Here is a 13,784-nt window from a genome sequence, read left to right as displayed (position 1 = left end):
TCCCCATCAATCCTCTCCTCGTACACCACAGCTACATTTGACCAATTTTCTTAAATGTCTTTTGTCTTTTTTCAATTGATTGTTTAACCGAATCACGGAAAAATACAGTGCAGTAAAGGCCCTTCGGCCCGAACAGTCTTTGGTGGAGTTATGTGGAGAAGGTGGGAGAATGGCACTAGGCAAATTGCTCACTGAGGGAGCCAGTGCCGACATGGTGGGGCTGAATGGATTCTTTAGGTGCTGTGCCAAGTCTCTGAATCTCAGTCTGGAAAAGCTTTATTCACCCTCCAGTCGTAACAGCTCTTTTTGCGGGGGTGCGGGGGGGGGGGGGGGGGGGGGGGAAGAGTCCAAGATTTTCCCTCTCCTTTTCGTGAAGAAGTGGGTAACGCGGTAGCACGGGGGTTAGAAATATGGCTTCACAGCGCCAGGGTCCCAGGTTCGATTCCCGGCTTGGGTCACTGTCTGTGCGGAGTCTGCACATCCTCCCCGTGTGTGCGTGGGTTTCCTCCGGGTGCTCCGGTTTCCTCCCACAGTCCAAAGATGTGCAAGTTAGGTGGATTGGCCATGATAAATTGCCCTTGGTGTCCCAAAAAAGGTTAGGTGGGGTTACGAGGATAGGGTGGAGGTGTAGGGATCGGTCGGGTGATCCTTCCAAGGGCCGCTGCAGACTCGTTGGGCAGAATGCCCTCCTGCGCTGTAAATTCTATGGCATTTTCCTGACATTCACTGACCCCCCCCCCCCTCGTTCTAACTGGGGGAGTACATCACCACACTCTCGATCTTCTCCCACCAGAGAAAATAGCTTCTCTCTCTATCCACCCCTATCAAACACTTTGTGATTTTACACAACTTAATCAGACCAGCCCTCAACCTTGTAAACTCAAGGGAATTAAATCTATGCAACTGGATATTCTAACTCTATAAGCCGTAGCATTACTCTGGGGCGGCTGAACTCTACTCCTCCAAGGTCCTGAGAGGTAGTGGGCTCATTGCCCACATTCTCCACTTTGATTAGCAACATCAGATTCATTTTAAATCTGAGATAGATAGATTTTTGTGAAGCAAAAATATGAAGGGATATGGAGTTAAGTCACAGATCAGCCATGTTAAAGGGCGGGACATGCTCGAGAGGCTGAATGGCCCAGTCCTGTTCCTATGTAACCACCGTTCCTCTAGTCGGGAGGCCTAACCAAGGCAGTGGATAACGGCAGTTTCACGATACCCCCCCCCCACTTTGTATTCTAGCTCTTTGTGATAAAAGCCCACATTCCGTTAGCCTTTCTGATGTGTGTACCTGTCTGCTAGCCTTTGCACAAATCCTACTCCTCCAGAGCTCCAAGTCTCTTATCACCAAGAAAAAATTCCCGATGACCTTTCTCTGATGCAAAGCAGATAACCTCACATCTCCCCATTGCCACAGTTTTGCGCACTCATATTCCAGCCACACAACTGACATTGACTCCTATATTGGTGCCATCATAGATATACAACTATTTAATCAGTTGCTTGGCAGTACGGAACACAAAGGACAAACCCAAGAATTCCAAATTTCAAAGGACCACAAGGTGATATTTCTGTTTCGTCGATTCTTTGAATGTTTTTTTTGTTGTGAGATCTTAGGAAGTGGGAGTTGGGGCTTGGAAAATAATGTCTGTTTCACAGAGAAGATTTATTAAAAAGAGGGACGATCTCACGGATTTTGATAGAGTTGGCAACCCTAGATCTGGTGTCAGTGTTTATTTCAGACAAACGTCAAGGCTGAATAAGCATGAAACATGTCTTCGACAGATTTAGCAATCACCTGAAATCCTTAGTGCCGTAATCTATGACTAAGCGTCTGACGATTCACAACCTTCGGACTGAGGAGATTTCTCCCCATCTCGGTCCTAAATAATCGGCTCCGAATCCTGAGACTGTGACCCCGTGTTTTAGATTCCCCGACCAGCGGGAGCAATCTCTCCGCCCGCCCCCCCCCGCCCCCCTGTCAAACCCTCTCAGAATGTAAGACCCATTAACAGGTGTAACATTTAGATCATGGAATGGAATTGTCTGGTCCTGACGTGGTGGGAGTGGGCTGGAAAATACCGTGAGCCTTTCAAAGGTCCACTGACTTCAGCAGGATTGGAAATTCCCATCGGAGGGAGGGACTGAGATTCCGCCCACTGTGTATTTGAGTACATGAAGGGGTGTGACTACCTGATGCCTGTAGTCTGTGAGTAATATAAAATTACTAGCTCATTCACTTTGGGATTTTGAGCTCTCCCTTTAAGCTCAGATCGGGTGTGAATGGCTAGATGTGAAGCTCACAGAATCCCTCCCGTGCAGAAGGAGGCTCTCTTTCCCATTGAGTCTGCACTGACCCTCTGAATCATAGAATTTACAGTGTAGAAGGAGGCCATTCGGCCCATCGGGTCTGCACCGGCTCTTGGAAAGAGCACCCTACCCAATCCCACACCTCCACCCTATCCCCATAACCCAGTAACCCCACCCAACACTAAGGCCAATTTTGGACACTAAGGGCAATTTATCATGACCAATCCACGTAACCTGCACATCTTTGGACTGTGGGAGGAAACCGGAGCACCCGGAGGAACCCCACGCACACACGGGGAGAACGTGCAGACTCCGCACAGACAGTGACCCAAGCTGGAATCGAACCTGGGACCCTGGAGCTGTGAAACAACTGTGCTAACCACTGTGCTCCCGTGCTGCCCATGGCACCCTGCCGATGCCCACACCCCCACCAACCCCGCATATTGATCACCCAACCCACTTTGGACACCAAGGGGCAATTTATCATGGCCAATCCGCCCACCCTGCACATCTTTGGACTGTGGGTGGAAACCGGAGCACCCGGAGGAAACCCACGCAGACACGGGGAGACGTGCAGACTCCACACACACAGTGACCCAAGGCTGAAATCGAACCCTTTTCCCTGGCGCTGTGAGGCAGTAGTGCTAACCACTTCATTGGCAAAGTTGGTCTTTGCTGGGTGGAAACGTAGAGAAGGGTAGGTTGGTCTCTGTATAGTCATCAATCACTAAAGAGCTTGAGAGCTTCATGAGATCATAAGGAATAGGAGCAGGAGGAGGCCATTCAGCCCCTCGAGCCTGCTCGGCTTTTCAATATGATCATGGCTGATCTAATTGAGCCTTAACTGCGCTTTCCCATCTGTCCCCTTGTAGATCATAAATGTGTCTATAACTTGTCCTGATATGCAAACATGCAACAAATGAACACTCAGAATAGGACACAACCAATGGGCAGTCAGGATACTGAGAGGTGGCATTACCACAAGGGGGCATGACATAAACACTATAAAAGGGATGAGGCACTCACACCCTGCCTCTTTCCACAGACGGGCATCTAGAGAGTTAGACAGGGTTGATCAGCACCATCACCCCCCAGCACGTGGCTTAAAGCAAGCTGCTACAGTTAGACTGAGTTACTACAGTTAGATTAGCAGAGAGTCGAACTCATTTGAGAACTGTGTTAATAGTTCAATAAACACGTTGAACTCATTTCAGAGTCTGGAGCTTCCTTTCGTTAAGACTGCATCAAGAAACTTCCGGTGGCGGCAATGAGTGAGTGAGCCGCACGTTCGGGGGCTCTCACTCCGGCGGGATTTGAGTTCCCCGGTTTTGCGGGACGGCGGAGCGCTGGAAAGACGTCCTCGGAGGTGCTGAGGAACGGGCAGAGCTGCATGGAACTGCGGGAGAGCAGAAAGCAGCGCACATGGGAGAGGAAGGGACAAAGACAAGGTGCAGGGGAAGCTGACCCGGGAGCAAAGATGGCGGACCTGCGGACCTCGGACCCGGCGATCCAGCAGGCGCTGGAAAACATGCTGTAGGCGATAAAGAGCAGTTTTGAGCCGTTGAAGCGGGATAACTTGGACCCACTTCAGAAGGCAGTGGATCAGCTGAACCAGAGACTGGATGCCCAGGATGAAAAAGTTAAGGAGCTGGGGGAGGCGGTGGAGGAGCAGGCGGACGCGCAGACGATTGCTGCGCTAGAAGTCGACGGGTTGAAGGAGAGACAGAGAAGACTGCTGGACATAGTAGAGGAGCTGGAAAATAGAGCCCGTAGACAAAATCTGAGGATCATCGGCCTCCCGGAGGGGGCGGAGGGAGCTGATGCCACAGCGTTCGTGGTGGACCTGTTGATGCAGCTGATGGGGGCTGAAGCCTGTTCCCGACCGCCGGAGCTGGACGGGGCACACAGGGTACAGGCGAGACAGGTGCGTCGGGGGGGCCCCCCCGTCCGATGGTGATCAGGTTCCACAGGTTTGTGGAGAAGGAGCGGGTGCTGCAGTGGGCAAAGAGCGCTAAGAGCAGCACGTGGAATAACAGTGTCCTTCGCATTTACCAGGACCTAAGCCAGGAGGTGGCCAGGCGGCGAGCAGCCTTTAAACAAGTTAAGGAGGTGTTGTTCAAAAAGTACATGAAGTTCGGTCTGCTCTTCCCGGCCCGTCTTTGGGTTACGCATCAGGGCCAACACCACTACTCCTCCGAGCCCGAAGAAGCGATGGACTTTGTGAGGGATCAGGGGCTGGTCTCGAGAAAAGGACCCACAGACGCAAGTTAGGGTCCGAGAATTACTGGTTGAAGGGAGCCTACTGTGCCTGGACTGCAGGTCGACTGTTTACTGCTTTAAAGGTGCCTTGTGGTGTATTTTTTTGTGGGCAGTTTTTTGCCTGTGGGGGATGTGGGGGGAGGATATCCCTCCCCCCCCCTCGAATGGTCTTTTTCCTTGTATTGCGGTGTTATATATTTCTTTTTTTTTCTTTTTGGTGCTCAGAAAGGGACGTGGGTTAACACTTTTTTGTGCACACAGCTGGGACTGTGTTGTACCTGGAGCAGCCTCGCGTTGCTGTTTGATGGTTACATCTTGTTTGATCTTTCCCACTTTCGTGAGACTGCTCCAGTGGGTCGGAGGGGGGGATGGTGTGCTGGGGAGGGGGAGATGAGGTTGGGGAAACAATGGGAGTGAGACAAGGGGGCGCCGGAGCGATGAGTCACCGGGCGAGCAGATTGGCTAGTCAAGGGAGTCTGGGGGGGGGGGGGGGAGAATACAGCCAGTGAATGGCAGGGGTGGGGTTATTGGGGGATGTTGCTCAGGGGGGAGGGGGGAGTTATTTTGCTGACGTGGGGGGGTATCTGAAGTAGATAATGGAAAGGAGGTCGGTGGTGGAGGCGGCCAAGAGGCGAGCCAGGAATGGCACGGCGCATGGCGCATGGGCCGGAGGCGGGCCCAAGAAAGGTTATGGCTGACCGGCGTGGTGGGGGGTTGTGCCCCCCCAACCAGGCTCATCACCTGGAATGTCAGGGGACTAAATGGGCCAGTTAAAAGGGCACGTGTGTTCGCGCGTTTGCGGGCTCTAAAGGCGGATGTAATTATGTTGCAGGAGACACATCTGAAAGTGTCTGACTAGACTAGGCTAAGGAAGGGCTGGATCAGCCAGGTCTTCCACTCGGGCTTGGGTTCTAAGTCCAGGGGGGTAGCAATTATGATCAATAAGCGGGTTCAATTTGAGGCAGAGGGCGTAGTCGCAGACGGCGGGGGCAGATTCCTTATGGTAAGGGGCAAGCTGGAGGGGAGGAGAGTGGTGCTGGTGAACATATATGCTCCGAACTGGGACGGCGTTGACTTTATCAAAAGAGTGCTGGGGAAGATCCCGGACCTAGACTCACGTAAGTTGATAATGGGGGGGGGGGGGGACTTTAATACGGTCCTTGACCCGGGGCTGGACCGGTCATGTCCCAGAACGGGCAGACTCCCAGCAATGGCAAGGGAGCTGGAAGGGTTCATGGAGCAAATGGGGGCTGTGGACCCATGGAGAGCCAGACAGCCGGCGGGAAGGGGCTACTCGTTTTATCCGCATGTTCATGAAGTATATTCTAGGATTGATTTTTTAATCTTGAGCAGGGACTGTGTAGGGGAGGCAAAGAATACGGAATACTCGGCAATCACTATCTTGGACCATGCCCCGCTCTGGGTGGACCTGCAGGTCGGGGGGGGGGGGGGGGGGGCGAATTACCAACGCCCGCAATGGAGGTTAGACGTAGGACTGTTGTCGGAGGAGGGGATATGTGAGAGACTTCGGAAGTGTATGCAAAATTACTTGCAGGTGAACGATACGGGGGAGGTTTCAGCAGCGACCCTGTGGGAGGCGCTGAAGGCGGTAGTGAGGGGGGAGCTGATCTCAATTCGGGCTCACAGGGTCAGGGCGGACAGAGCAGAAATGGACAGATTGGTTAGGGAAATTCACCGGATAGATGAGGAGCATGCGGGGTCCCCGGGGGAGGACCTACTCAGGGAGAGACGGAGACTGCAAGCGGAACAGGGAGTGATATCCACGAGTAGGGCCGTGGAACAACTTAGGAGTGGGAGTGGTGTATGAGCATGGGGAGAAGGCTAGCAGATTGCTAGCGCAGCAACTCAGGAGGAGGGAGGCGGCCAGGGAAATAAGTAGAGTGGTGGACGGGAAGGGGAGCAGAGTGGAGGACCCGGCAGGACTGAATAAGGTATTTCGGGACTTCTATAGTAAGCTTTACACTTCAGAACCCCCGGAAGAGCCGCAGGAGATAAAACGGTTCCTGGATGGACTAACCTTCCCAAAAGTAGGCAGGGGACTAGTGGACAGGGCCCCCGATTAGAGCGGAGGAGGTATTGGGGGGCCTAAAGGCCATGCAGCCGGGGAATGCCCCGGGACCGGATGGATACCCAGTAGAGTTTTACAAGAAGTTCTCGGAGATAGTGGGACCGGTCCTGACAAGGGTTTTTAATGAGGCGAGGGACAGAGGGACCCTGCCACCGACGATGTCGCAAGCCACCATCTCGCTGATACTCAAGTGGGACAAGGACCCGGAATCCTGTGGGTCATACAGGCCAATCTCCCTGATCAATGTGGATGCCAAGCTCGTGGGCAAGGACCTGGCGATTAGAATTGAGGACTGCGTACCGGAGGTGATTGGGGACGATCAGACAGGGCTTGTGAAAGGCAGGCAGCTGACAGCTAACTTGAGAAGATTGCTCAATGTGATCATGATGCCCTCGATGGGCAAGGAGGTGGAGGTAGTGGTGGCAATGGATGCTGAGAAGGCCTTCGACCGGGTGGAGTGGGGTTATTTGTGGGAGGTGCTTGGCCGGTTTGGGTTCGGGGAGGGACTGGTTAATTGGGTCAGACTATTGTACCAGGCCCCAAAAGCTCGTGTTAGGACGAGCAGGATAATGTCAGATTATTTCAGACTGCACCGTGGGACCAGACAGGGGTGCCCACTCTCCCCGTTGCTGTTCACGCTGGCCATAGAGCCGTTGGCGATGGCGTTGAGAGCTGCAAAGGGGTGGAAGGGAATGACTAGGGGTGGGGGGGGGTGGAACCCAGGGTCTCTCTCTATGCGGATGACCTGCTCCTGTACGTGTCGGACCCACTGGCTGGGATGGAAAATATACTGGAAACATTGAGGAAGTTCGGCCGGTTTTCAGGGTACAAATTAAATATGGCCAAGAGTGAGATGTTTGTGGTACAGGCAAGGGGCCAGGAGAATAGACTGAAGGAGCTGCCATTTAGGCTGGTTGGGGAAAGTTTCCGATACTTGGGGATACAGGTGGCACGAGACTGGGGCAGGCTCCATAAGTTAAATTTGACTAGAGTGGTGGAACAAATGAAGAGGGGGTTTCAGAGATGGGATGCACTCCCGCTGTCACTTGCGGGGAGAGTGCAGATGGTAAAGATGACAATCCTCCCTAGATTCCTGTTCATCTTCCAGTGCCTCCCGATCTTTATCCCACGGTCCTTCTTCAAAAGGACCGGCAAAATCATCATAAGCTTTGTCTGGGCGGGAAAATCCCCACAGGTGAGGAAGGTGATGCTTGAAAGGAACCGCAGCGAGGGGGGACTGGCATTGCCGAATCTGATCAACTACTACTGGGCGGCTAACATAGCCATGATAAGGAAATGGATGGTGGGTACGGGGTCTATTTGGGAGCGGGTGGAGGCAGCTTCGTGCAGGGGCACCAGTTTGGCAGCCCTGGTCACAGCTCCCGTACCGCTGTCGCCGGCCAGGTACTCCACCAGCCCGGTAGTGGGGGCGGCCCTGCGGATATGGGGCCAGTGGAGGAGGCATGTAGGGGGGGTGGGTGCGTCTGTCTGGGCTCCAATATGTGATAACCATCGATTCGCCCCCGGGAACATGGATGGAGGGTTTCGAACATGGCGGCGGGCGGGGGTGGGGAGGGTGGGCGATATGTTCCTGGAGGGGAGCTTTGCGAGTTTGAGGGGCTTGGAGGAGAAATTTGGGCTGGTAAGGGGAAATGACTTTAGATATTTACAGATATGGGATTTTGTACGCAGACTGGTCCCATCCTTCCCACGCCTCCCGCCAACAGGGATCCAGGACAGAATAGTCTCTAGAGGAGAAGGGGGAGAGGGTAGAGTCTTGGATATCTACAAGGTGCTCATGAAGGGGGAAGAGTCCCAGACGGAGGAACTGAAACTCAAATGGGAGGAGGAGCTTGGCGGGGAGATGGAGGACGGGCTGTGGGCAGAAGCCCTGAGTAGGGTAAATCTGAAGCAGCATAACACAACGTAACTCAGCCTTGAATGACCCAACCTCCACTGCTCGCCGGGGCTCTGTACCTTCTGTTGCCCTTTTATGTATTTTTGTTTTATTTTATTTTATTTTCACGTACTAAATGATCTGTTTAAGCTGCTCACAGAACAATGCATTTCACTGTACCTCGGTACACGTAACAAATCCAAATCCAAATCTCCATCTTAACTGGGAGACGCTTTATTCTGAAACTGTGTCCCTGGGTTCTAGATATCCCCACGAGGGGGAAACAGTCCCTCAGCGCCCTCCCTGTGAAACCCCCTCAGAATCTTAATAAGGGCGGCACGGTAGCACAGTGATTAGCACTGCTGCTTCACTGCGGCAGGGTCACAGGTTCAATTCCCAGCTTGGATCACTGTCTTTGCGGAGTCTGCACGCTCTCCCCGTGTCTGCGTGGGTTTCCTCCGGGTGCTCCGGTTTCCTCCCACAAGTCCAAAGATGTGCTTGTTAGGTGAATTGGACATTCTGAATTCTCCCTCAGTGTACCCGAACAGGCGCCGGGGTGTGGCGACTGGGGGATTTTCACAGTAACTTCATTGCAGAGTTAATGTAAACCTACTTGTGACAATAGTAAAGATTATTATTATTGTAACATGATCACGTCAGCTGGGTAATCCTCTCTTCACCAATTGGTGAGCTAGTTTGGCAGCATGGTTTCTCCTAGCCAATTTAAAACAAATTACAATTAAGGGGCAATTTAGCGTGGCCAATTCACCTAGCCTGCACATCTTTGGGTTGTGGGGGTGAGAGCCATGCAGATTTGATTTGATTTATTGTCATGTACCGAAGTACAGTGAAAAGTATTTTTCTGCAGCCGAGGGAATGTACACAGTCCGCACCTGGTCGGCAAAAAGAATAATCAACAGAGAACATTGACAAATGGTACATCGACAAACAGTGATTGGTTACAGCGCGGAACAAGGGGCCAAACAAAGCAAATTCATGAGACACGGGGAGAATATGCAAATTCCACACAGACAGTGACCCGGGGCCGGGATCGAACCCGGGTCCTCAGCGCCGTGAGGCCAAGACCACCCACAGCACCTGCCCATCCCCCCTATCTCCTCCGACCCCCCCCCCCACTCCCCACCCCATCTCCCTGTGTCCTCTCTGCGGCTAGCCCATCCCTCACGCCCTTCTTGTAGAGCACCAAGGCAACGTTGTCAACATGTGTTTTATGTGAACAAATGTATACAGGTTTGTGCCCTAGCTCCTATAACTAAACTGTGCCCTGAACCCGTGCCAACTGAACTGGTGTCTACTTTACTGGCCTTACGGGCCCCCAACGCTATGTTTGTGGGATCCCCAGGCGGTCCAGCAGGAGTGGACCGTGCCACCCAATCTGAACCATTGTTTATTGGCCGATAGTCGATAGTTTGTATGGGTGGGGGAAAGCCCACTGGCCAAAAGGGCTTTTTTGGAGCGGGGGCGAGGATTGGGGGGGGGGGCTGGATGGCGTTGCTGTATATAACGAACTACTACTGGGCGGCGAAATGGCTTTGGTTAGGAAACGGGTGGTGGGGGAGGGGTCGGTGTGGGGGCGGATAGAGACTGCTTGAGGGGGACCCGGCAGCAGCGAAGCCTTTCCCAGTGGAACAGGCGACAGCCGGTGAGGGTGGAGAGCCAGCCGCCCAACAGGCCGAGGTGAAGGAGGTGCAAAGTTGACTCCGCGTAGACATGATGTGTATAGTGACTGGGATGTAAAGGGTTAACAAGTTCCTGCTAATGCTTCTGACCACTGGAGGGAACCACTGAACAGTCATATAAATATCATGTGACTTTGGGGATTTGGGGTAGAAGGTATTTAGGCATAAGAGAGATCAGTTGTGTATTTGAGAGCTCTGTAATTAGAGATAGCATAGTTAAATTTAGTAACCTTATAATTTGGGAATACATACAAATCTTATTTAGTAGTGTTAATAAATTAGTTTTGTTAGTTAACAAAGCCTGGTGTTCTTCGTTCAACATTACACACCCAAGCCACCCAGGAGAAGCAAATCAGAGAACAACACACATCAGACCTCGTGTGTACCGCCAGCGCCTGTTATTCGAGGACCTGACTCCTGCCCACAGTCGCTCGTCCCACCATCCACCTGGGTGACCCCTGCATGCTCGAATTCCTGGGCTGGCAGACGTGGCGGAGTGGCAATGGTGGGGGGTGGGGAAGAGGGATGTGGGGGGGGTGGGACATCAGAGCGGCGAGCGCTGGCTGAACTGCGTTCCCGAGGCCAAGACCACCCACAGCACCCGTCCATCCCCCCCCCCATCTCCTCCCCCCCCCCCCCGCCACACTCCCCTCCCCCGGCTCCCTGCGTCCTCTCTGCGGCCAGCCCATCCCTCACACCCTTCTTGTAGAGCACCAAGGCAACGTTGTCAACATGTGTTTTATGTGAACAAATGTATACAGGTTTGCGCCCTAGCTCCTATAACTAAACTGTGCCCTGCACCCGTGCCAACTGAACTGGTGTCTACTTTACTGGCCTTACGGGCCCCCAACGCTACGTTTGTGTGGATCCCCAGGCGGTCCAGCAGGACTGGAGACGGCCTGCAGTGATTCCCCCAATGTGACCTGGGTCCCCTTTGAGGGCTGGCTTTTGGGGCATCCCGGGTGGCGTAGTGCCGCCCTGTTCTGCCTGCTGCCCACCAGATGTGCCAGGGACAAGACGGGGTGGAGTCCGAGGTGCTGCGGTGTTTTGGCACCTTCCCTGCGGGAGTCACCGGCACGGGCCCCATCACCTCCTCCTCCCTCGGGGTGCCTGATGGCCCTGAGGCTACTGTATGGAATGGGGTGCGAGAGGAGCCATCTGGCGCTGCCAGTCCTGGAGGCCCACACCCGCCCTGACCAGGGTCTCGATACCCACGGCCATGGAGCACAGGGCGTGGACCACGTCCCTCTGGGACTGCGCTGCATCATGCTGCGGCTGTGCCAACTCCCTCTGGGCCTGTGCCATGTCAGCCAGCGCCTGGGCAATGCCATCGATGCTCTCAGCCAAGACCTGCTGTGACTGGGCCACGCTCAGGAGCGCCGCTGCAATGAGCAGGTGACCCTGGCACATGGCTGCCTGTGAGAGGGCAGCCCTGGACTGGGCCTGGGCAACCGCCTGCGCAGAATGGACAGGCCTCGGACATCTTGAACCGTGGGTGAAACCTTCTCCCCTGGGCCTCCACCGTGGACGCCACGCCATGTAGTGTTGGCCTGGAAGGCACGCCTGAGGTTGAACTCCTCCGCCTGCCCCTGCAGGTGCTGGATGCTCGCCAACAACCCCTCATGTAGGCCCTGGCTCTGCGAGTGCATCTCCACGATCAATGGGAACGCCTATTTCAGAAGCTCGAAGCGCAGCTGTCCGGACGGCAGCTGGTCCCTGGAGTCGGCCCGCCCGCCGACCGTCCACCCCCTCGAGGGTTTGTACCTCCACCTGATGTTCCGTGGCATTTGTGTGGTGCCCCAGGAGCCTCTTCACTAAAGTGCCCAACCGGGGGAGTGTCTCTGGGGTGGTGGAGGGTGTTGGAGAAGCTGTGACAGGGAATCAGCGCGGTCCCTGTTACATTCTGGTACTTGGCCAGTACGTATGAGTGCACTAGAAAATGTCTAGTTCATGACTAGTTAAAGTTTTATTGTTCAACAATTGCTTGGGTTCGATAACCATGAGAATATTATCAAAAACTACTAACTATTATGAATTATCTAAGATCTTCTACAAATTGTGACTATCCACTTTGACGATTATCCCCAGACGAGGTAACAGTGTCACGCGGTTGTCCTATCCTGCCACCTGCTGGTTGGAGGTCATGATATACATGATTGCTTCTGCATATCATCCCAGTCCCTGGACTGGTGTTCTGGGGTGTCTCGGGATGCGGGTCAATGGCTCCCGCCGATGTCCACGTCCTCACTGCTCTCCACCTGGAGTTAGGGTTGTGGTTGGAAGTCCAAGGCGGGGGCACCAGAAGGACCCGCCTCATTGCCAGATGATTCTGCAAGACATAGGGCATGACACATGATTGGACAGTGGATTGGGGTGGTGGGGGGTGGAGGAGACAGTGTGGGGGTGGTGATCATGGAGGGGCAGTGTGGGGGGGTGTTGGGGTGGTGGGATTGGAGGTGGCAGTCTGGGGGGGAGGGGTGCTGGTGATGGGTGAGTTGGCACACGTGCCATGGGGAATGTCATGATATGCAGACACACACATAATGATACACAGGCAGGCATAGACAAGCAGCTAATGGACACAGAGAACAGGACATGACCAATAAGCAGGCAGGACACTCAGGGGTGGGATCTGACTATAAAGGCACTCATGCTCTGCCTCTTTCCACTGATGAACATCTAGAGAGTCAGTTAAGGGTGCTGTTACAATCTCACACCCCCACCACGTGGCTAAGAGCTAGTCTGGTTCAGTCAGACAGAGTAACCACACTTAAGTTAGAAGAGAGTCGAACTCACCGAGAACTGTGCTAACTGTGCTATTAATTCAATAAACCTGATTGAACTAACTTCAAGGTCTGGAGTATCTTTTTGATCTAAGCTGCATCCAGTTGCAGCCAGTGTTATACCAGTGTACCTAACATGACAGGGAACTGCAACTCTGCGGGGTCTCACATGCTCGCCCGATGCCCACCTACGCCTTGGCGACTGTCCACTCTCCAGGCCGCTGAACAAGTACTGAACAGCACACAAGTACTGAAGCCAGACGAGTACCGGATCCACACAAGTTCTGGACCCACACGAGTACTGGACCCACACAAGTACTGGACCCACACAAGTACTGGACCCACACAAGTACTGGACCCACACAAGTACTGGACCCACAGGAGTACTGGACCCACAGGAGTACTGGACCCACACAAGTACTGGACGCACACGAATACTGGACCCACAGGAGTACTGGACCCACACGAGTACTGGACCCACACAAGTACTGGATGTCATAATATACACCAGTATATCATGGTGCAGACACACACACACTGATGGACACACAGTGAGACCAATCAACACACACAACACCGCAGCCAATCACCAGTTACAGCTCACGCACTACAAAGACAGGGGGCATCAGTGTTCCCGCTCATTCGAGTTGCAGCTAGCTAGGAGCACAGAGCTCACAGCCTGCAACACAGACATTCACCATGTGCTGAGTGCATTGACTGGTTAGGACAAGGCAAAGGTCTTT

Source organism: Scyliorhinus torazame, chromosome 15, assembly GCF_047496885.1.
Source record: "Scyliorhinus torazame isolate Kashiwa2021f chromosome 15, sScyTor2.1, whole genome shotgun sequence".
In the NCBI taxonomy this organism is placed as follows: domain Eukaryota; kingdom Metazoa; phylum Chordata; class Chondrichthyes; order Carcharhiniformes; family Scyliorhinidae; genus Scyliorhinus; species Scyliorhinus torazame.
This window is presented reverse-complemented; position numbering follows the sequence as displayed.